This window comes from Oryzias latipes, chromosome 21 (genome assembly GCF_002234675.1).
Source record: "Oryzias latipes chromosome 21, ASM223467v1".
NCBI lineage: Eukaryota > Metazoa > Chordata > Actinopteri > Beloniformes > Adrianichthyidae > Oryzias > Oryzias latipes.
This window is the reverse complement of record NC_019879.2, coordinates 1,197,714-1,222,946: the sequence shown is the minus strand read 5'-3', so window position 1 is coordinate 1,222,946 and position 25,233 is coordinate 1,197,714. Positions and strand designations below refer to the sequence as shown.

The window sequence follows — 25,233 nt, the reverse complement described above, 5'->3', positions numbered from 1 at the left end:
TTTGTGCTGTCCTTGCCGACACTTATTTTGGCACGAAACAAACTTGTAAAAGAACAGTAACTGTTGCAGACAATGTTGCCTCATTTGAAACAGTTTGTTGTCCGTCTTGCTCAGCTTACGGTTTGATACCAAGTGATGTGTTTGTAGGTCATTTTAGTATTTATTTATGTTGTTGTTCCACATTCTGCAGTAGTTTTAATGCTTTTGGTTCAAAGCGCTTCATGACAATAACTGGGTGTCAAAATGATGGACAAATGTCATCATCCAATAAGTGATGTCCCATAATACCTACTTTTTCTAGTTTTTTCTGTCATTTTGAACATTTTGATTTTTTGAAACATTTCATTTTGTCAGACTCTTTTCTTTTTATAACTATAGCTTCAGGAATTTTGTTTTGATTTCTAACACTTTTTTAAAAAATTTGCTTTGCTTTTTGAATTGTTGTGATCTTATGTTTTTGCATTGAGTAATTTATTGATGTGATTTATTTATATTTAAGAAAATATCCCCCACACCATGACACCACCACCACCAGCCTGAACCGTTGATACAAGGCAGGATGGATCCATTCTTTCATGTTGTTAAGGCCAAATTCTGACCCAACCACCTGAATGTGGCAGCAGAAATGGTGACTCTGGACTGTAGTCCATCTGGCTCCAGGTTGGACGTGTTGTTCTTTCAGAGATGCTCTTCTGCAGACCTGTTGGAACCAGTGGTTCTTTGAGCTCCTGTTGTCTTTCTATCAGATGGAACCAGTCTGGTTGTTCTCCTCTGATCTCTGACATCAACAAGGCACAGAACTTCTGCTCACTGGATATTTTCTATATTTGAACAATTCTTTGTAAACCCTAGAGATGGCTGTGGGTGAAATCCCAGTAGATCAACAGTTGCTGAAATCCTCAGACCAGCCCGTCTGAAACCAACAACCATGCTACGTTCAGAGTCACTTCAATCACCTTTCTTCCTCATTCCGATGCTCAGTTTGATCATCTGGACCAAGTCTACATGCATAAATGCATTGAGTTTCATGACCCCTGTTAAAATAAAATATGTCCAACACAAGAGGCCTTCAGTTCTCATCTGTTTGCCCAGCTGTTGGACAGGACAAGTTAGAAAATAATAAATAAATAAATAAATTGAGTTGCTGCCATGTGATTGGCTGATGAGAAATATGCATTTATGAACAGTTGGACAGGTGTGCCTGTCCAACTGTGTTGTAGTTCTGTATCACTGAACAGGATTATTAGTCAGCTGGAGGATGCTGCAATTTCAAACAGAGCAATGGTGACATCTGCTGGCAGAGAGGAGGAACAGCATGTGGAGGCGTTACAACCAGAACAGAGGAACGTCAGCAGCCAGGAATGAGTGAAGCCTGGCTGACAGTGTGCTCTACAGCAGTGGTCCCCAACCTTTTTTAGGCCAAGGACTGGTTTAATATCAGTCAATATTTAAACTTTATTTTTTTTTTAAAGCTTAGTTGACATTTTTTAAGCTTCCAGTTTCTGGAAAATCTTTTTCATATTAAAATGTTCCTATATGGAATGTAGTTTAACAACAAGAAACAGAGGATAAAGATTCAAAGAAAAAGTTGTTGCTTTGCTGAAGTTGTTTCTGATTAGTAAAACTTTAATAAAGGCAACTTTACAGGGTATTTTTCATAAAATGTCAATCCAGGCTGAGATTATCTTTCAATGCAAAAAGATAATTTTTTTGTTCTTTATTAAATCTTGTTTGATTGTGTTTGTCCTTTTGACAGTTTTACACAAATCAGCAACTTCATTTTAGTGAATCTTCCAGTTTAAACTTTCTTTGCGCTCCAAGTTTTGTGTAGGACTTAACCAGGAGGCTAATAAACCATCCCGCTTTTAACCCTTGTGCTATCCTATGACCCCCCCCCCACCCACCCTTCCATTGACGTGTTCTCCCTACCATGACAAAGGTGGATAAAGGTGGAAAGATTTCATGTAATCCATGGACACCAGTGAAGATCACAAATCATTGAAGAAAAAAGGTTCAGAGCTCTGTCTAGTGGGTCTAGATGACCCAACTCCCAACGTTAAAGTGCCTAGGATAGCACAAGGGTTAAAGTGTGGTGAATAAATACTATACAATGAAATAAAACCCTTCTAAAAAGTGGTATTTTCTACATATAATAAATGCAAATCCATGGTAAATGCATCTATATTAGTAGCATCCTTGTAACAGTAGAAAATAAAATGCAATAGATTTTCAGTTACTTTAAAATGAATTTAAAGCTACGGAGCCCGTGTCCTGACATTAAGATATAAAAATATATCTTGTTCCCACAGGTTATTATCTCGTTCGCACGAAATACTATTCCGTTCCCACAAGATACTATTCCGTTCCCACAAGATACTATTGCGTTCCCTCAAAATACTATTCCGTTCCCTCGAAATGATTAACTCGTGCGAACGCAATAATTATGTCGTTCGAACGCAATAATTAATCTGTTCGAACGCAATAATTATTCACGTCATAATCATTCACGCGGATATGCTCTCTGTACGCCGGCAAAAGCCGCTTTCAGCGGTAACTTCCGTGTCTCTGTGACCCATATTCGTTCAAAAAAGGAACATGAAAAACAAAAGTGATCACTTTATTACTGTCTCAATGAATATAAGAAAAATATCAAAAGATTTATGATAACTAGGCTGCTTTGTCAAATGATAGCTCCTGCTAGGCTACTACTACTAGCTCAGCCGCAAAGCTCTTTGATGTATGCCGGCATTTGGGCAACTGGCTGGTCTGTTGACAGACAGCTGATATTGTAGTTTAGGGTCGAATAGGAATAATAATATTCAGGACTTGTCTTTTATTAACTTTAGCAGTCAGTCGCTTTACATTCGAAGGCTATTAGGCTACATGCTAACTGACTAGCCGATCATTGATCCTGTTATTCATTTACGTCATAGATTTACAGCAGATACCTTCACATTTCTGTCTGTGTGTGTCTCATTACATTGCATTGAAGACACGGAGGATGTTTAGAGAACAGATTTATTTATTTTAAAAAGCACAAAAGCATCCATCGTATTCACGTTCATTCACATGATCATGATGATGATCTGGTACGCCCTCCGGTCATCTTACTGCAAAAGCCGCTTCCTGCCGCTACTTCCGTGTCTCTGTGAGCATTCAATAGGGGTAAAAATAAAAGTAAGAATGGTCGATCTGTTATTGTCTCGATGAAAATCTGAAAAATATCATATTAAGCTGGCTGCTTCACCTAATGCACTTACCTTTAGCTCGTAGCATAACAACAATAGCAGTACGTCACGTTTCCCAGCATGCATTGCAGCCAATCATTGGCCAATCACCGTGTCCCTGTGACCAAGGTTTTTTTTTATTTTTTTTTATTTTTTTTATTTATTTTTTTTTTTTTTTGACAGGGAATATCAACTTTTACATCATTGTTACATTGTTTCCAAGTTACACATCATTTTACATCAAATATATTTTCAGTCAGTAAATCAGAATTCGTGTTTTTGATCATTTTGTACTGTTCCCCTCTTTTTTATATGAACAGAAAAAAAAAAATAAATAAATAAACAGAGCAGCTGTCAATCACACTCTTATCCAAAAAGGATGAATCAATAAAATAAATCCACATTATCTGTTATCTTGTAATAGAGAAGTATTTATTTATTTTATTTTTTATTTTTTTGTTAGAATTAAAGAAAGTCAGGTCTAAGAGGTCCAATATATTTGACCCATTTTGCCCACCATCTCAAACCTTTATCTGTTTGCATCTTTATTGCAAAAGTCAGTCTTTCCATAACATAAATATCATGTATTGTTTTATACCAATCATCTACTGTTGGAGCATCAGGTTGTAACCACTTTCTTGTCAAGGCCTTCTTCCCTCCCACCAGCAATATTCTCATTAAATATTGGTCTGCTGCAGACTGCATGTGTTGTGTTACTGTTCCCAGGTATAGAGCTGAGGCATTAAAGGGAAAGGTTTCTTGAAATGTCATCTCCAAACATTTATGGATTTCTTGCCAAAAAGATATGAGTACAGGACAATCCCAGAATATATGGTAGTGGTTGGCTTCAGATGAGCCACATAACCTCCAACAGCTTGTACCAACACCTTGATGTCTCTTTTGTGTGGGGGTGATGAAGAATCTGATGATGCTTTTCCATCCAAATTCCCTCCAACTATGTGAATGAGTGGTTCTCCATTGGGATTTACAGATATTTTCCCATTCTTCCTCAGTCATGTGCAATCTTCCTTCTCGTTCCCATTTACTCTTAACATAATGAGTGTTTGTGTGTCGGGAGTCCTGTAGACCCTTGTACAGTTTGGATATTATTCTTCGTCCGCCCCCAGAAGTATAGGCTGTTATAAACACTTTCAGTATGTCATTGTCTAATTTTTCTGATCCCTCAGCCAGGATCCCATTCAGTCTATGTCGTATCTGTAAGTACCTAAAAAAATCCCTGTTCTCCAAACTGTATTCTTTCTTACACATTTCAAAACTTTTTACTGCCCCCTTTTTTATTAGGTTGCAGTATGCTGTGACTCTTGTTGTTCTCCATATTTTAAATCTTGAGTCTGTCCTGTTAGGTATAAAATCTGTGTCGTATGCTCCCCATCGCAGCACCTTTTCTGCTCCCTCCAAACTACAGTTTTTAGCTATTTTCTGCCATATTTTTAGTGATATTTTTAGCCATGAGTTTTCGTCAGAGTTATTTGTCAGTTTACTATCTGCTATCTTGGTTTGGATGGGAGGTTCTGTGTGTTCTCCCTCTTCTATTTCCTTCCACCTTGCTCTAAATTGTGGATCGCAGAGACCTACAAGTGGTCTTATTTGAGCCGCATAATAATAATCCCTGAGGGTTGGTAGTGCCATACCCCCTTTGTCCTTAGACAGTTGCATTACTTTGTATCGTATTCTGGGTCTCTTACCCTTCCAAATGTAACGTGAAATCATCTTGTCCCATTCAATGAATTGCTGATCTTTTATTTCAATTGGTAGCATCTGGAAAAGATACATTAAGCGAGGCAGGATAACCATTTTAATTGTGTCTATCCTTGAAGATAAGTTAAGGAATGGTAGATGAGTCCATCTGGAAATGTCTGATTTTATTTTTAAGTTTAAAGGGGCATAATTAGCATCAAATAATTTAGCAATATCTTGGGTGAGGTTAATTCCTAGGTACTTCATTGTATTTGTAGTACATATCAGGTCATATTTATTCAAAAGGTGTTTTGGTGGATTAAAATTGAGAGTTAAGATCTGGGTTTTTTGGACATTTAATCTGTAGCCTGATAATAATCCAAATTCTTTTAGGGATGACATTAATATTGGTAAAGACTTCAGGGGTTGTGTTAAATAGATTAATACATCATCTGCAAATAATGATAATTTGTGTTCTTGTCCTCCTATTTTCACTCCTGTTATCTCTTTGGCTTGTCTAATTAATTGACTGAGGGGTTCAATAAATAAAGCAAATAGAAGTGGTGAGCATGGGCAGCCCTGTCTGCAGGAACGCTCCAGTGTGAAGGGTTTCGTAAGACTACCATTAATTTTAATTCTTGCTGTGGGGTTATTATATACAGCTTGAAGAGCCTGAATAAGAGTTTTATGTAAGCCATATTTCTCTAGTACTTTAAACAGGAAGGTCCATCTAACTGTATCGAATGCCTTCTCTGCATCCAACCCCATAAGCATTGCTTGTGTCTTATTTTGTTGTATATTCCATATAATATGTAGTGTCCTTCTCAAACTATCATGGGTCTGTCTTTGATGAATAAATCCTGTCTGGTCAAGGTGAATAAGTGAAGGTAAGATCTTCTCAAATCTTATGGCCAATATTGACATAAATATTTTATAGTCTACGTTTAACACTGATATTGGCCTGTATTGTTTGCAATCTAATTTATCTTTTCCTTCTTTTGGTATCACTGAAATTATAGCGTCCCTCCATGAGGGAGGGATTGTTCCCTTTTGTAGTACCCAGTTACATATTTTGCAAAGTTTAGGAGTTAGTTGAGCCCTAAAACATTTGTACCACTCGGCTGGGAAGCCATCTAGACCTGGAGTCTTCTGTGGTTTAAGCCTGGATATTGCAGCCTTCACCTCGTTTTCCGTTATTTCTGCCACCAAGGTTTTATTTTGTTCCTGTGTGACCTTAGGTAAATCTAGGGATTCAAGAAAAGATCCTATTTCATTTATGTTATCAAGTTTTGGTTGTGCGTATAAATTTTTGTAATATTCTTCAAAACAATTTTGGATATCTTCTGGTTTATATTGTATTTCCTCTGTTCGGGAGTGTCTTATTTTAGTGATTGTGTTATCTTTTTGTTGTTTTCTCAATTTGTATGCCAATAGTTTCATTGCTTTACTTCCTGCTTCGTAATATCCCTGTTTTAGAAAAACTAATTTCTTTTTAACTTCTTCTGAGTATATCTCATCTATCTAATTTTGTAGTTTTTTTATCTTTGTTCCGTTATCATGTTTCGCTCCAATTTTATGTTGTTTTTGCAAATCTTTAAGTTGACATGTTAATTGATTAAGCTTCTCTTGTTTACGCTTCTTTAACGATGAGGAGAGCAAAATTATTTTTCCTCTTAGTACCGCTTTATACGCATCCCACACTGTAGTTGGGGAAACTTCCCCATTATCATTATCTTCAAAATACATTTCTATCTCTTTACCCAATTCTTCTTTTATTTTTGCATTATTTAATACACTTAGGTTCAATTTCCATGTTGTAGATTTGGGCTTTTCATTGATATTTATTAGCATTTTTACTGGTGCGTGGTCAGATATATCCAATGTTCCTATGTCGCATCACTGGATTCGGTGTCGATCTTTTCCAGACATAAAGAAATAGTCTATTCTGGAGTAAGTTGATTGTGGTGCTGAGTAATAAGTGTAGTCCCGGCTAGTTGAGTTCAGTTCCCTCAAAACATCTATTATACCAATTTCTTTGATGACTGAGTTTATTTTGTTAACTAAAGGTTTTTTGTGGCATAAACTAGAACCAGATGAGTCCATCTTTGTTAATCTTATGTTCATATCTCCTCCACTTATAAGTATCCCGCAAGATTCTGTGGACATAATATTGAATACTTTTTTATAAAATTGCCAATCACTTCCTGGGGGAGCATATATACTAAATAATGTTACCAAATACCCTTCAATCCTTCCTATGATCATTACATATCGACCCTCTTTATCTTTGGTCTCTGAAATGTGTTCATATTGAACCTGATTTGATATTAGAATAGCTGATCCTCTTCTATGTCCTGACTTATAGGATGTGAAAAAAATGTGTTTAAAGCCCCCTCTCCTCAGTTTTTCATGTTCAGCCTCTGTTAGGTGGGTTTCCTGTAGGAAAACCACTTGTCCCCGTTCCCTTTTAAGCTTTGAAAATATTTTACTTCTCTTAATAGGATTCAGCATACCATTTACATTATAGGAAATTATTCTTATAGTTTTATCCACCATCATTTTTGTGATGTGTCTGGATTTTAGTGGATGAGGGAAAGACAGCTTTCAGGCTGCTCTGAACTGCAGCCAACAAATGATAAAAAAGATAACTAGTTAGAAAAATGCTCTTATTCAAGTAACACAAATTTTCCTCAGAACTTCCAAAGGTGGGGTTCCTCTGAGAACCCTGTTGTTGTTGTAATGCAGCCATCCCGAGGGAAAATCTCTCTTTCAAGAAAGGGCCCTCTGACAAAGTCTTTGATGGTGAGTATACAGCTCAAAGTTCAGCCCTCCGACTAATCGTTACCTTCATTTCGGCTTTTTATAATAATGAAAACAAACAAAATAAAAATCATTACTCAGAAGTAAACCAAAGAGTTTCTGTCTCACTTTTAGTAAATAGAATTCGAGAAAGGATGCATTTGCCCAGAGAGAAAAATTAAATAAAAATAAAAACAAGAATCAGCATGTATTTACCCATCATGGTCAAATCTGCAGCATGTGTGTACTCATCTGGGCTGCTGTTGTCACTGTTTTTTAGTTTTTATTCATGTCTTCCTGCTGCGGGCCCCGTCTGAACTTTTCAAGCTTGTCCTTGTATGATGATGCTCCTTGTCGCCGTCTCTGTCCTCGTCCTCCGCTGACAGTCCAGGTCAGCCTCCTGATCTGCTCCAACAGCGTCTCTGCTGGTTTCAGCACGGTCACCGGTAATCCTTTTTCTGCCATCTCTCTCGTCGCTTCTTCAGTAGAGTTGTATACACGAGTTCCGTCCGGGTAGAAAACTCGAAGTTTGGCGGGGAAGGGGGTCTGAAATCGGATCCCTTTTTCTTTCAGAACCTTCTTTGCTTCTGCATATTCTTTTCTTTTGTTAAGCACGCTCGGTGCATAGTCGTTATCAAAATTTACTTGTCCACCCTTCCAGATGAATCCTTTCTTCTGCCACGCCGTTCGTAGAATCTCCTCTTTTATTCTGTAACTTTGGAACGTTACTACAATGGATCTCGGCGGCCCCCCTTCTCGTGGTGCTGGACCCAGGGCTCGGTGTGCTCGTTCGATCTGGAGGTTTCTGTCTTCCGCTAATGACAGATTTTGTTTAAGCAGCTCTTCGACAAAGTGTATCATTGATGGGGATTTATTTTCGGAGCCCTCCGCCACAGAGTAGATCCTGATGTTGTTTCGTCTGGCCCTTCCTTCCTGGTCCGATTGTTGAGTTTCTAGCTGTGACTGAAGTTTCACCAGCTCCTCCATGACTTCTTCCATTGATTGCAGCCTTTCCTCAGCGCTCACAATCCGCTCTTCCGCCTCGTCAAGCCTTATCTTTGCCTTGCTAAGCTCTTCCTTAATTTCTCTCAATTGTTGTTTGTTGTCCTGGCGGAAACTTTTTATTTCTGTCAGTATTGTTGTTAGGTTGATTTCTTCATCTGGCTCGTCTTCGTTAGCATTAGCCGGTGATGCGCTGCTAACACCAGCACGTGGGCACTCTGGGCTGTTGCTTCCAGGAAAATCGGCAGTTTGCGTGGTTTTCTTTGGCTTAAGTTTAGCCTGCTTGTCTCGGGTCCACATCTTGCCCTTTTCCATCTCTTGGAATCACTTTGGATATCGTTTGTCGAGTTTGAAGGGCAATTTGATTCCAAATGTCGGAGGAGAGAAGACTCTAAGCTGCCATCTTTGCGGCTGCGCACTGGAAGCCGTGACCAAGGTTTAACAACAAGACCAATGATTGGCCAATGATTTGCCGGTAAGCATGCTGGGAAACGTGACGTACTGCTATTGTTGTTATGCTACGAGCTAAAGGTAAGTGCATTAGGTGAAGCAGCCAGCTTAATATGATATTTTTCAGATTTTCATCGAGACAATAACAGATCGACCATTCTTGCTTTTATTTTTACCCCTATTGAATGCTCACAGAGACACGGAAGTAGCGGCAGGAAGCGGCTTTTGCAGTAAGATGACCGGAGGGCGTACCAGATCATCATCATGATCATGTGAATGAACGTGAATACGATGGATGCTTTTGTGCTTTTTAAAATAAATAAATATGTTCTCTAAACATCCTCCGTGTCTTCAATGCAATGTAATGAGACACACACAGACAGAAATGTGAAGGTATCTGCTGTAAATCTATGACGTAAATTAATAACAGGATCAATGATCGGCTAGTCAGTTAGCATGTAGCCTAATAGCCTTCCAATGTAAAGATACTGACTGCTAAAGTTAATAAAAAACAAATCCTGAATATTATTATTCCTATTCGACCCTAAACTACAATATCAGCTGTCTGTCTGTCAACAGACCAGCCAGTTGCCCAAATGCCGGCATACATCAAAGAGCTTTGCGGCGGCGCTAGTAGTAGTAGCCTAGCAGGAGCTATCGTATGACAAAGCAGCCTAGTTATCATAAATCTTTTGATATTTTTCTTATATTCATTGAGACAGTAATAAAGTGATCACTTTTGTTTTTCATGTTCCTTTTTTGAACGAATATGGGTCACAGAGACACGGAAGTTACCGCTGAAAGCGGCTTTTGCCGGCGTACAGAGAGCATATCCGCGTGAATGACTTATGACGTGAATAATTATTGCGTTCGAACGGATTAATTATTCAATTCAATTCAATTCAATTCAATTTTATTTGTATAGCCCAAAATCACAACAACAGTTGTCTCGATGGGCTTCGAAGTAAAACATGAAATCAAAAGGATCACGAATACAAAGAGTTCAATAGAAAAATACTAAAATGAACTAACAAACTGACTAAGCTATACTGGCATCCCTGCCCTTAGACCCCCCTTCGCGGTAAGGAAAAACTCCCAAAAAAACCGGATTCCGGAAAAAACGAAGAAACCTCAGGGGTGCCCACATGAAGGAGGGATCCTCCCCCAGGACGGACAGGCGATTTACCAGAACTCTTAGAGAAGAATTAACTTATCTAAATCTACAACTACAAATATAAAAGTCCAGCAGACGAGCTTCATCCAGCCGTGGTTGTGGGGACAGTCAAAGGCGCGAGTCGAGCCGGAGACAGGAACCACAGCCAGGTGTAGGAGCGGGAGCAAAGACGAGGTAAACGGTCAGGAACTGGAGCACGGATGAGCCAACTGGGGTCTGGAAGCACTCCCACTCCCCAGGAGGGGAGAGGAAAAGAGGGACAATACATGAATCGCACTGCACCAAACAGAGGCATGGAGAACTAAATGATAAATTATGATCAAGAATAGAGGAGAGGAAGGGTAGAAGTAAAAAAGGAAAGAGGACAGAACCCCAGAGCACCATAGTTACCCCAGCTTCAACTTCTAGCAGCCTTTTAAAAGAAATAGTTATTATTAAGTTTAATTTAAACAAACTAACATTAAGTTAAATAATCTCTTAATACTAACTAGTCTGACAATAAGCCTGTCCAAAGAGGAATGTTTTCAGTCTAGCTTTGAATGTAGAAACTGAGTCGGCCTCTCTTACATGAGCTGGGAGTTTATTCCATAAGACAGGGGCTTGGTGGCTAAACGCTCTACCTCCAACCGTACTTTTACTAATTCTAGGAACCACAAGCAGTCCTGCATTTTGCGAGCGAAGTGTTCTGATTGGTTGGTAAGGGACTATGAGGTCCTTAATATAGGACGGGGCCATTCCATGTAAGGCCTTATAGGTTAACAGGAGGATCTTGAACTTAATTCTAGAATCAACTGGGAGCCAATGGAGCGAAACTAACACAGGAGTGATGTGATCTCTTCTGCTGGTTCCAGCTAACAATCTAGCTGCTGCGTTCTGAACAAGCTGGAGACTTCTTAAGGAACTCTTAGGACACGCTGCTAACAAGGAGTTACAGTAATCCAGCCTCGACGTAACAAATGCATGGATGAGTTTTTCAGCATCACTCTTAGAAAGTAGATTTCTGATCTTAGCAATATTCCACAGGTGAAAAAAGGCAGTTCTACACGCCTGAGATATGTGAGCCTTAAATGATAAATCCTGGTCAAGTAAAACCCCAAGGTTTCTAACTGTGGAATTGGGGGCTATACTTATGCCATCCAGGGAGACTATCTGAGCAGACAGAGCATCTCTGAGGTTTTTAGGACCAAGTATAATGACCTCAGTTTTTTCTGGGTTCAAGAGGAGGTAATTAATTGTCATCCAGGTCTTGATGTCACTGATGCAGGCGTTCAGTTTCTCTATCTGGTCATTCTGGTCAGGCTTCATGGATAAATACAACTGCGTATCGTCGGCATAACAATGAAAATTAATGCTGTGTTTCCTGATTATGTTTCCTAGGGGTAACATATAAAGCGTAAACAGGATCGGTCCCAAGACTGAGCCCTGTGGGACTCCATAGTTGACTCGAGTGCACTGAGAGGAATGTCCATTTACATTAACGAACTGATACCTATCAGACAGATAGGATTTAAACCACTGGAGAGCAGATCCTCTGATCCCTATGTCCTGCTCTAATCTATGGAGTAAAATACCGTGGTCGATAGTGTCAAAGGCAGCACTGAGGTCCAACAGGACCAGAATAGAAAGTAGTCCCTTTTCTGAGGCCAATAACAAGTCATTAGAGACTCTAACTAGTGCAGTTTCCGTACTGTGGTGAGGTCTAAACCCCGACTGAAAGTCTTCAAAGTGGCTGTTGTCCTGTAGGTGGCAGTAAAGCTGCTTAACTACAACTCTTTCTAGGATTTTAGAAATAAAGGGCAGGTTTGATATCGGTCTATAGTTGGCCAAGATACTAGGATCCAAACTGGGCTTTTTCAGAAGAGGTTTAACAACTGCATATTTAAAAGACTGTGGCACGTAACCCGTTTCCAGAGAGGCATTTATCATTGTTAATATGGGATCATTGATTAGGGGAAAAGTTTCTTTAAAAAGTCTAGTGGGAATTGGGTCTAACAGACACGTTGAGGATTTGGAGGACGTAATAACTGATGTTATTGATCCAAAGCAGTGAAGCAGTCTAATGTTACAGAGGTTTCTATGGATGCCTCCATTTCTACCGCTTCAGCCTGTTCTGGGCTGATAGTAGGAATAACTTGATTTAACTTATGTCTAATATTTGAGATTTTACTATCGAAAAATGTAAGAAAATCATCAGAGCTGAGAGAAACAGGAACATGTGGTTCTACTGAGCTCTGACTGCGAGTTAATTTAGCTATAGTGCTAAAAAGAAATCTTGGATTGTTTCCATTCTCTGATATTAAGGTTGAATAGTACTGGCTTCTAGCTCTACGCAGAGCTTTTTTATAATTTAATAGGCTATGTTTCCAGATATCCAGAGACTGCTCTGAACCGGAGCGGCGCCATTCTCTTTCCAACTTACGGGTTTCTCGTTTAAGAGAACGAGTTTCAGCGTTAAACCACGGTGCTACTCGGTTTTGTCTGACGAACTTAGGTTTCAAGGGGGCAACAACATCGAGTGTACTCCTGAGGGCTTGTAAGGCATCATTAACAAAGTGGTCATTTATACTAGGACTGATACTATGGGAGCTGGTCTCAGAGTATTTTCTCAGAATATCACTAAGTACTGGCTGAACTGTGTGTTTAAACTCAGACACAGAACGGTCAGTTAAGGTTCTTCTAAGTTGTTTCTTATTCACTGGGGCAGAAGGATGTTCCAGTGTAAGCTGGAAGGTAATCATAAAGTGATCAGAAATGATGGGGTTAAGAGGAAGGACACTCAGCTGGCTGATCTCTATCCCATGGGTTAGAACAAGGTCCAGGGTGTGCTTATGACAGTGAGTGGGTTCATTCACACTTTGGGTGAAACCAACATCATCTAATAAAGCTGCAAAAGCCGTTCCTAGGCAGTCACTGGGGTCATCAACATGAATATTAAAATCCCCTAATATTATAATTTGATCAGAATCTAAGACAATAGTCGATAGGAAGTCGGAAAACTCAGTTAAAAATTCTGAATATGGGCCGGGGGGGCGATAAATAATTATGAGTAAAACAGGTTTTCGAGTTTTCCTGTTTGGGTGACTTAAAGACAATATGATGCTTTCAAATGAATTATAAGCATTTTTAACTTTAGGGCTGAGAAGTAAGCTAGACTGTGATATTACTGCCAAACCACCTCCTTTCCCTGAAATCCTGGATTTCTGATAGTTAGCATAAGTGGGGGGGGTTGCTTCATTCAATCTAACATAGTCATCCTGATGGAGCCAAGTTTCTGTTAAGGCTAAAAGACTAAGATTCTTATCAGTAATTAACTCGTTGACTAAGAGGGACTTGGAGGAAATGGATCGAATGTTTAATAAACCGCATTTAATGACATCATAATTCTGCTTGTGAGTACTGCTGTCTGTCACTTTAAGGTTTCTATGACGCGCTCCTTTCATTTGTCTTTCAGCACATAAGCTAAAGCTAGGACCTGCTTGACTTTCCCTGCATGGGTTTTGCACCGGCACTAACCCTAAGGGAGGCTCAGAGGAGCGTTTTACACTGCTGCTCTGCGCCCGGGTCTCGTCTCTGGATTGTCAGGTTAACAGACTAAGCCTAGCAGAAATGTTTCTAGAAAGAAGAGCGGCACCGTCCCGGGTGGGATGGACGCCGTCTCTCCGCATGAGACCGGGCTTCCCCCAAAACGCGCTCCAGTTATCCACAAAACCAACGCCGTTTTCTGGGCACCATCTAGAAAGCCAGCGGTTAAATGATGAAAAGCGGCTGTACATTTCATCATTGACTAAGTTCGGCAGGGGACCAGAGAAAATTACAGTGTCGGACATCGTCTTAGCCAGTTTACACACCGAAGTTACGTTTAACTTAACCACCTCTGACTGTCTCCGTCGGGCATCATTACCGCCTGCGTGAATCACGACTCGACGGAACCTGGACTTACTCTGAGCTAACATCCTAAGGTTCCCCTCGATGTCACCAACTCTGGCCCCCGGATAACACCTGACTGTAGCCGCTGGGAGCTCCACGTTTCTAACTTCAGAAGAGCCTATAACCAGAGTTGAGTGTTCAGCGGGTGTGTCGCTGAGGGGGGAGAACCTATTACTAACGTGGAGTCTCGGGTGCTCTAAGTTTTTGCGTTTAGCACTATGTTTCCTCCCAACCGGTACAAACCCCTGACTGTCTCCCGGCTGTTGGGAGGGCGCTGGGGTGCTAGCTAAGTTAGCCCTGGTAGCGCGGCCCGCGCTACGAGTAACGACCTGGCTAGCCGGCTTAGCTTCCACTGTGCGGAGCCGCGCTTCTAACTGCTCCAGCCTGGCCTCCAAGTCTAACACAAGACTACACTTAACACACCTACCCCTATCTTCACTAAAGGAGGCAGGATCATCACTAAACATATGGCACATGGGGCAGGAGAGAGGAGGAGAGGCGGAAGGAGTGGTGGTGGCCATACTAGGTTCTAAGCTAAGGCTAGCGGTGTTTAAGTAAAGAGAAGTGGTTTATTTAGCAAAATGAGAAAAGTGAACAGCAAGCGGTTTAACAGTGGTGAATTAGCTAATAAAAGGTACTAGATGTGAATATTAACCCAGATAACCCTTAGAGTAAGCAATAGTAGTAAGGCTAATGCCAAACAAGACGACAGCAGTCACACAACTAGCACTGGGAATAGCTCACCCGGAAATGACGTCACTTGTGACCAGCTTGTGCCTTATTGCGTTCGAACGACATAATTATTGTGTTCGCACGAGTTAATCATTTCGAGGGAACGGAATAGTATTTTGAGGGAACGCAAGAGTATCTTGTGGGAACGGAATAGTATTTCGTGCGAACGAGATAATAATCTGTGGGAACAAGATATTCATCTGTGGGAACAAGATATATTTTTATATCTTAATGTCAGGACACGTATAAAGCAAACCTTGTATTGAAATGTCTTTTTTTTATTGAATCGTAAATTTCAAGGCACATTTTCATTTAAATGACATCAAAGGCCATGACCATTTAAAATGCAATTTATTCAGATTTTAAGATTGAATTGCTTTTTTTTTTTTTTTTTGAATTCTAAATTGCAAAACGTATTTTCATATTTTCAGCCTGAATTGCATATTAAATTGGTTACTGTAGCAGTTGATGTTCAGGCCTTTTTGCCAGCAGTTGGGGTTGTTGACAGTCTAGATTTGTAATGGCATTCTGGGGAGGCATTTACCAATTCTTCACATCTTAATAAAATAAAAAACCCAGCAAATTGAAATGTGTGGAATAGTAACAAGGTGAAAGCTGGCCTGGAACCCCTCCCAGATCTTTGATGGGGACCTGTCTTTGATAGACAGATGTAAAGTTTTTGATGTCTTAGAACAAAAAGGGCTGCATTTTTTTTAACACGGCAACTGACATCTGAATGCTCAAAAAGCACGCAAACACAAAACACTTGAGCGTTGTCTGCAGCATGATGCAGATCCACATAAAAACTGCTAATTGCAGCGTTGGCGTTGCAGGGTACTTCCAAGACACTGATGCCAAGTTTCAGACATAAAAAGAACAGTTGGTGCCCCCCCCCCCCAATCGTCCCTAACCTGAGCACCAACTCCAGAAAGTGCTCACAGCAAAGCACCGCCCCACGCCCCCATGAGGGCACCGATGGACACCCAAACTGACCTACCACACCCCACAGGACCGAAATGCGGCCCACCCAAGTGCTGGAGGGTGGAGCCCAATCCTGTCCTTCGGGTGGGAAGCAGCAGAAGCCATTTTAGTTTAACATAACGGGTTTAAAGGTATGGCAGGTCAGCTCTGGCCCATGTGGAGGGCGTACCTTTTCCTCCGAGTAATAAGGCTCACTGCAATAAAGCTAAAGTTTAGAGAAACACTCAGAGTTCTGCTCTAAAGAGGAATTGAAAGAGTTTTTAAGATGATCGTTTAAAAACACCGTCCTCATCTTGAATATTACAGAAACGGAAAAAACAATGGAATGATGGAACCAGAACTCTACTGCAGGGTTCTGCTCCCTTTGCTGTGATGCTTCACCTTTTTGGAGCAATGCATCCCAGAATCCCTAAAGACAGCCAGCTGTTGTCCTTCATCTGAAACCGTTTGGCCCACCTTACATCACTGGGGAGGGCACCTGTTCCTCTGTGGTGCTGTCACAGTGAGGCTTAAGTCTGTCGTGGCATCTCTGTCAGATTAAAGGCTTCAGGTCAAAAAAGAAAAATGAAGCTTTAAATTATAATCTCACATTTAAACAGCTGGAAATGACTCAAAAAGTTCAATCCTCTTTCCTGCACACTTACTTTCACCAATATGTTTTTCTGGTTTTGAAAATTTTGGTTTATGTGTCTGCGTATGGGGGTGTCAAGATTTATGAGTGTTTGAGTTTTTATTGAGGTGTTTCTAACATTTCAAAGATATTTAACAAAAATCAAACTGAAACCCAAAAACCAGAGTGGATCAGAAAAATGTGTTTGTGTCAGAAATGTCGTCTTGTCACCTTTATTGAGGGAGTAAGAAGTTATTTTCCTTTGACACGTTAAAGACTAAAACAATTGAATTAAACTTAATGTTGGCACCATTGAGAAAACGGGAACAAAAAATCCATATCTGTTTTATGAAAATACAGGTAAAACAGACAAACGACAGGAAAGGTGAGGAAAACCTCCAGTTCTTTCTAAAAACAAAGCTTTGTAGTCTGAGCCTTAAGCAGAACAAAATGCATCCCTATAGACCACTCTGGCCAGCCTCAACCATGAGATTTCAAATGAAAAGCCAAGTTATTGTCTAACCTCAAAGCTGCACAAGAACCGTGGACAAGAGTAGATATTATTTAACTAATTAATTATAATAGTGTTTACTTTCCCGGTAATTGAATAATTGTGGTAATATCAAACCTCTGGTTCATCCTTTTGACGTGTTCTTACCTTATTTACTGTTTGTTTGTTTGTTACATTAGACTTGTTTGTTTTCTTTAAAAATAGGGTCTTAAATTTAGTATTGAATTGTCTTAAAAACTCAATTTCTATATTTGTGTAGACACCCTGTATAAATCTAAATCAGATTAAACTTCTTCTGACTGTTTAGATGAGGGGGGGTCAAACTCATTTTCACTGAGGGCCACATCAGCATAGTGTCTGTCCTCAAAAGGTCAGATAGAACTTATACATGTAACTAAATGTAATGAAAATAAATGTAACTACTCCTTAATGTTAAGCAACTCATTATTTATTATAACATTTTAAAGTGACAATTCCAGTTTGCTTGTTATTCTATCATAAATCCTTTTACATTTGATTCTGTCAGGTTAGGTTATATGGACAGTGTTTAAGTCCTAATGTATAGTTGTCCAATCGGATAGTTAAAGTCTGATTCCCCCTAGATATTAATAAATACACAACATTTTTAATTTTTTATTTTAAGAAATTAAAAACCTTTATGCTCACGCGGGCCACAGAAAATGACATGGAGGGCCACATTTGGCCCCCGGGCCGTAAGTTTGACACATGTGGTTTGGACAATAAAAGTAACTGGAGCAAATCCCCAGGTAACCACCAGATTCCAGTTGATCCGCTTTCACTTCAATGCAAAACCCTCAACAACTTTTTTAACCCCTTTTGGTTGTTATATATATATATTTTTTTTTTTTTAATTTTTGACATCAAAACTGGGCTAAAGGTGTGTCTTGTTTATTGGAAGTAAAACATGCTTAACCCTTGTGCTATCTTAGGTGACCCCCCCTTCCATTGAGGTGTTCTCCCTACCATGACAAAGGTGGATAAAGGTGGAAAGATTTCATGTAATCCATGGACACCAGTGAAGATCACAAATCATTGAAGAAAAAAGGTTCAGAGCACTGTCTAGTGGGTCTTGATGACCCAACTCCCAATGTTCAAGTGCCTAGGATAGAACAAGGGTTAATATTAACTTTAGTATTGAGTTTGGTATAAGCGTTGGAGCTTTTATTTGTATTGTATTTATTTCATAAAGGGACAATGCATTCAAAAACAGTGTGGAGTGCTCTAACAAAAGAGAAACACTGCAAATATGCAGGATTGTAGCCTAAGCTACTTTTCATCCTCTGTCCATGCTGACCATGGCCAGCCACCAAGAGACTGGAGATAAAATAACAAAACATAAATTCTGAAGCATACTAGGACACTTTACCACTGCATCTGCTAGAAACCACAAGCATTGGCTGTCAGGTTTTCTTTTCTTTATAATTCTATTTCATGCCCAACTATGCATATCTTTAGCTGCCATCTGAACAAATGATTTCATACATTTATTTGCAGAATATCTGACGAAGTTTTGTACATTATTTGTGTCTTTATTTAGTTTTACTCCAGTTCTTTTAATGAATAAATTCAGTTCAATTGTATTTATATAGCCCAACATGTACAGCTGCAGTCATCTTAATGGGCTTCAACCAGTAATTGTGTAAAAACATGAATCATAAAGAACATCAAGTCAGAGAATTCAATAGGCTAAGGACTAAACTAAACTGGGCATCCCTGCCTGAAGACCCTCCTTCCCGGTTAGGAAAAACTCCTGGAAAAAAAAAAAAAAAAAAAAAAAACAGGTTCCGGAAAATAAGAAGAAATCTCAGGAGTGTCTACATGAAGGAGGCATCCTCCCCAGGATGGAGCAACCATGCTCACTTCCTGGCTGTTAGAAAGACCTCTGCTTGGCTGTATATGTTGATGCTCGACAGCACAGCTAATAAAAAGAACAGAGCAACCAGAAAGCATCTTTGGAGTGACAGCAGTTTATCAAATCCCAAATTCACTAGTTGTATGTGTTCCAACAACTGCTCCTCCTTTTGGCTGCTTGAAGAAAAGTTTATCCAAATGGAGCAAAAACCTAAAAATGGGCTAAATATAAACTGGGGGGGGGGGGGGTCATGTGACCAACAGCTTTTTCCATTCATGATGGTGCTGTTCCACCTGCTCCTTTGAAGACGATGCAGTTGATTCAAACGCACCCACCCGGCTTTACAAAACCATCTTTAAGTAGACGAAATCTCCCGTATTTGTGTATTGTACTTCTTACATGCCCTGCAGACAGCCTTTGCTTTATTTTCACTATTTGGTCTAATTGTGCACTTCCACTTCCAGAATAATCTACTTTCTTTTGCAAGCAAACCGGGCTTTTGTTTTCAAGCGGCTGAGGGTCTTCTTGCTCAGCTTGCACCAACTTTTCCACCTGCTAATCAAAGCAGACCGTCTGAGAAGACAATGCTGGTCTCCCACAGACACATTTGTCAATGTCCCCCTGTTTGGGGCTCATTTGAACAGCATTTAACCCAAATGGTGGCACCAAGCTCACACAGTTCAGTCAGTCACACTTCAGTTTTTACACCGTTCTGTCCCTGGAGGTCTCTGGCAGCTTCAGACCACTGACAAACACACACAGTTCTCAGTCCAGTTCTGTTTTTTATTTTTTTCAACAAACATTGACAGGAACTGCAAGAGCTGAGCTTGGAGCCCAGAAGAGCTGCAAGTTAGGATCTCAGAGGAGGTTGTAAAGTCAGAGGTTAGAAGTCCAAACTTCCACTGACAGTGAACTAAAGAGATCAGTGAAATGTCAGCGACAAATAGATGAGCGTGTGATCATCATCATAGAGCACAGAATGATGCATTTTAGATTATTAAAGTAAAAAAGCCCTTTTGCTCTTTAAAGCTGCCAAAGTGTTGCGGTGAGAAACAAGCTGCAGTGAAGATTTCATCCCAGCTATGAGTCCTGCTGCTTTTCACACCCAGTTGGAGTGTTGCTCCAATCAACACCCCCTCTCTGCCAGAGGAACCAGTCAATCCATGCGGCGCCTCCTTTGGCATGACATTGTGTACGCTGCAGAAAGACAACTTGTTTTACCAAAGTGGGAAGTATTTTACATTTGCAGGGTTTTTTTTCTCCCCTCACCCCCCAACCCTCACCTTTCATCTGCTGATTTTTTTAAAGCAAATATTAATACAAGTACGTCATGTTTGCCTATTGGACTAATGATGGGCTTTTGATCAGCAGTGTGCCTAAACAACTCTTTGCTTTTGGGATGAGCAGACAGAGTCAGACGAGGTTTTTAAAAGAAACAATAGAGAGCTGACCGTGGCCCCGAAGAAAGAAAACAAGCGATAAGAGACAATGAAGACTTTAGAAAGGCGCTCGAAGACCTCAAAGCTAATCTAACACCGCTCTTAGAACCAGCTGAGGAGATCAGAACAAGCATCAAGAAAACAGGGTCACCATTCTGGAGAATGGAGTGGACGAGGTGGAACAAGCCCAGAGGAATTATGTGATGATCACTGGATTACAGATCAAACCCCGGCAAGGGCTAACGCAGCCAGAGCTACCAAAGCTATCCTTGCTAGCATTGCTTCTGATCCTGGTAAGAACAGCGGTGAGTCTCTGGAACACCAAGTGGAATCATTTCTCACATCTAAAGGGATTTCCCTGGATCTAAAGTCCATGGAGACCTGCTACCCGCTCCCCAGGCATAAAGCATAAAGATGAAATTTAACATTTGGCAAATGATTTCCCAGGTTATTAATAAAGATGGCGACAAGAACAGGAGCCAAAATGGACCCCTGTGGGACTCCACTACTGATGTTCATGGAGTCCACCTAATTTGGTCCAGAAAGAGTCCTGAACTTTCAGGATCAGGAAAGTCAGTGTGGTGACGTCCTCCAGCCACCAGTCAGGGAGATGGAGTAGTGGCTCGAGGGAAGGAACGATGATCAGGTTAGTCGTGGAGCAGAAACCGGTCAGGATAGAAGAAGCACGTTTGCAGGTGGTTGTTGCTGTTCAGCTGAGACGTTCTGGCAAGGCTGAGTTGCAGGAGCTGATTTAAATAACAGGCATCTGCAGAAGATTGCCTAAAGGGCGTAGGGCGGCAGACGTGACAAGATGCAGGAATAATAACCATCTGAGTTTATCTGGCATCATTGGATGTGTACTTATTATGCACATTAAAAAATTTACTTTTAGGTTAACTGCTGATGATTTACTATATGTAAGTTATGTTATGTAAATATGTAATTTTATTTTGATAGGGTGATTTTAACATCTATAGGGACTGCAGATGAAAAGTAGCCCTTATTGACAGAAATGTTTATTAATACGCTCGGTCCCTGTATTGAATAATTAAATGTATACATTTAAAGAAGGAGAAGGCATTAATAAAGTGCTTCCCACTTGGAGGATACTCAGTTCTGCTTTGGAACCTGTTCCAGGGACGTATTTGAGCAGAAAATGTCAGGGAAGGCCGTTCAGACACAGACCAACATTCAAAATGAAGTCTTTGGAAATGTCTCTCGTTGCCAGGGGACCAGGTTCTGGTAGCAGAAGAAGCCTGCACACCCACACACATGTACATGCACAAACACACACACACATGAACAGACAAACACATGCACACACACACAGCGCTCCTTCTATTACACTGCTGTCCACTTCTCTGCTCTGCTCCTGCAGCCTCCTCTCTGCATGAAGATGTGTCAAAGTGCACACATCCCCCCCAGCAGCCATGCAGGAGGGAACAAACGGTGCTGGAAAACATTAAACAAGATCAGCAATGTCAGTCTGCCAACAGGGTGGCATTTAGATACATCTGCTACCAAAAATAAATACTTCCAACTTTTGCATCCGGCAGACATGTACACACAAGGAGGAGGGAATTCTCCAGTCATTTTCTTCTACTTCATAGAATCGTGTCTTTTCAGATGCACTAGCTCTGATTCAGGTGGTCTGACCAAGTTTCTTTTGGTTTGTTTTAAGCTTTAAAGTATCACAACATCTCAAAGATGACGCTCCTACATTTGAAATAAAGCCATGAATTTGTCTTTCCATTGAGATGAACCCAAACTCATCCGTTTTCTGCCTCTAAGCGCCTTTCTGACTGTTCCGTTGACATTTATGAACACTTTGCTTTTACCGTTCCAGAAATTTTTTTCTTCAACTAATTCCCATTTCCAATCTAGTCCCAGACGTTATTGCACAGCACTGAGCTCTCCCAAGGACTCAGGAAAAAATGCTAACAATGTTCCTGTTTTTTTTGGCCACAGCAAACAAAGAGCTTTGAATGCAAATCCTTGGCAGACATCACTCTAGAAGAAAACAAATTAATGACATCCATCACCACAGAGACAGCCTCATTGCCAGGAAATATTGCTGTCAGCTGGCGTAGCTCTGTAATCTATTGACTTGCTGATTCAAGAGGCAATTCAATCATTCTTAAGACCAAGATTCCAGCAATCCATCAACCGCAGGGCAAACCCATCCGTACAGGCTGTTGATGTGAGGAGGGAAGCCCTCACAGGTTCAAGAAGCTGCTGGCTGGTTCTCTTCACTTACAGATGCAGAAGTTAGGCTGCAAAGCCTTTGTTTCCCGTTTATCCTGCAGCATGGCTCCATGTTGTCATGGTTTAGATCAGAGCAGCTTTTTCTTCACTGCAACAGAAGAACCTGTCAGTAGGTTGAAAAAGTAAAACTGTAACATCCATATTGTCACATGGTCAGGTGTGCCGTGGGAAATTACCCTCATACCTGATCTAAAATCATTTTCCATCTCCAGGATATCAGCTCTGTGTTCATCCTGATAAAACAATGAGTAGTAAAGATCATAAAATACTTTTTTGTGTTTATTTAATTCTATTAAAGACATTTTGATAAGAATGACGGTACAACAGTTTAGCTGCAGCTTCAGCTTTTTTAGGAAAAGTCCCGCCCCTTTAACTGTCTCCACCAATCATTCTTGGAGGCTTAATCATCCGTCATCAGTCTGACCAATCAGAAGTGGTTAAAGTCTTCACTTCCTTGTTCTGATTCTGCTCATAAAGTCTCTAAGTTCCAACAGAAGTACCAGCTAAAGCTCGTCTTTAGCGGTGTAGCTTTCCACAGAATCCGGTGTCAGACCGTGGAACAAGAGAACAAAACAATGAAGCTCAGAGAAGAGAGTCTGTCTGACATCACTACATCTCCCATGATGCATTGCGTTAAAGTGACAGCGTCTCTCCTCTTAGTCTTGAAACAACAACAAACACACAAACAGTTTTTAAATCATCTAATTTAACTTTTATTACATCTTTTAGAAAAAACAGCAGCAGCTTCCAGCTTTTTCTGCTACAATTATCACTAAAATGCATGTGAGATCATGGAGGGGCTGTAGATCAATGCAGACTGAGCATCTACTGCTTTTTTTTTTTTTTGGGATGCTGGTGTGCCGCAGGATTTTTGTGAAGGATAAAGTGTGCCGTGGCTCAAAAAGGTTGAAAAACACTGATCTAACATAACCCCAGATTAAGCTGGGGTTACTACAGGGGGCCTGTTGATCCGTGCAAAGAATCCTGACCCCCCAGAGAAAAACACATGCACAGGAAGAACCAGAATAATTGATTTATCCCGGGGGGGGGGGGGGGGGGGGCATTTTAACCGTTTAACCACTGTGCAACCCCAAAGCCATCCATTTGAAACAAACATCTGTTATGTGAACTGCCTACAAAGAAAACAGCAGAACATCGCAGTAGAATGGATGAATACTTCAAGGACCTCCTCAAACCTGGAGTCATTCAAATTCAAGGTCATTTTATTTCTAAAGCACCTGCGGAAGGAAAAGTCATAAACGTCTCTGTTACTCGTTTCCTCAAATCAGAAAAAACTTTATTTGATGGAATCTTCCTTCTCTGTCAAATGTTTGCAGCTGGTTTAAACTTGGACTTTGTGATGAAGATGAAGACGTCAAAGTGGATTCTAACAACTTCAGCTGTGTCCAACTTCTAATGATGGATGCATAAAGCAAAATATAATGACAACCGTCATAAAACTGGAATATAATAATCAACATGAATCCACCGTGTCTGCTGCCAAATATCAAGCAGAGCATCTTCTGCTCCGTGGGAACAACTGTCTCAATAAATCCATACTTGGAGGAAAACTCCTGGTTTTGTCTGCAAACAGCAGCTATAATCATTTTTAAGGTGAAGGCTCTTTCTCTGTTTCCTCCCTGACTCTTTTCTCCCCAAAGAAACTTTCCAAATAAGTTTAATTGTTTGGATTTTATGAGCTTTTTAGCTTCGAGTTACTAACTTAGCAGTGGAGCAGCTGCTTAAAGTCACAAGGAAAAAATTGTATTTTCATTCATTTCTTTTTTTTAGTTGTTATTCATCATCATTATTTATTTATTTATTCATAAAGCATCTTCCACCCCCAGCCAAGGAGATCTAGAGTGCTGTTCACATGAAACAGAAAAGAATTACGAGCAGAAAACCAATTTAAAAGATTCAAACCAGAACCAGGCTGATGCTAAAAGGCTGAAATAGAGGAACAATTCTCTGTTAAAACTCTCCAGCATGACTTCTCTAATTGCTGGTTGCAGCTGATTCCATAGTTTAGGAGCAGACACAGCAAACACACGGCCCCCGAAACTAACATTTGAGAAGCAGACTGGAGAGGTAAGATGGTGCCGTACCTGCAGGGACCTAAAAGTAAGGACCAGAATTTGAATAAAAAGCAAATATAGTCATTTGTTTCTAAACTTTGAAGAATGGGACCGTTGTTAGATTTCATTTGTTTTTCATTCCTGAGCTCTGGTTTGTCTTGGTTACTAAAAAGTATGGCTTCGCTTTGAAAAGTCCTGAGATCTTGAGCTGCACCTGCAGGACGTTTATCAAATAAAGCTGCTATTGCAGCTCATTGTGGGAACTAATCCATCCAATCTGTGGGGGGAACAAGTCTTCATGCAGGGACACCGGGGGATCAATGCAGAAGGACCTGGAGGTTAAAGGGATGCAGATCCCAAATCAAACAGGAGCAGCGCGGGAGACCCCACATCCCACGGGCTCGTGTGCAGACAATCACGAAAGAAAAGGCAGCGGAGTCACGCAGACGCAGTTTACAGTTTTTGTCCTA

The 25,233-nt window shown here is 40.5% G+C and overlaps 1 protein-coding gene across 1 annotated transcript in view; it reads right to left on the bottom strand.

The window, feature by feature from the left end:
- Window positions 1-25,233, bottom strand: part of dpp10 (dipeptidyl peptidase like 10) — a 102,226-nt gene that overhangs the window by 76,459 nt on the left and 534 nt on the right. The window lies entirely within an intron of this gene.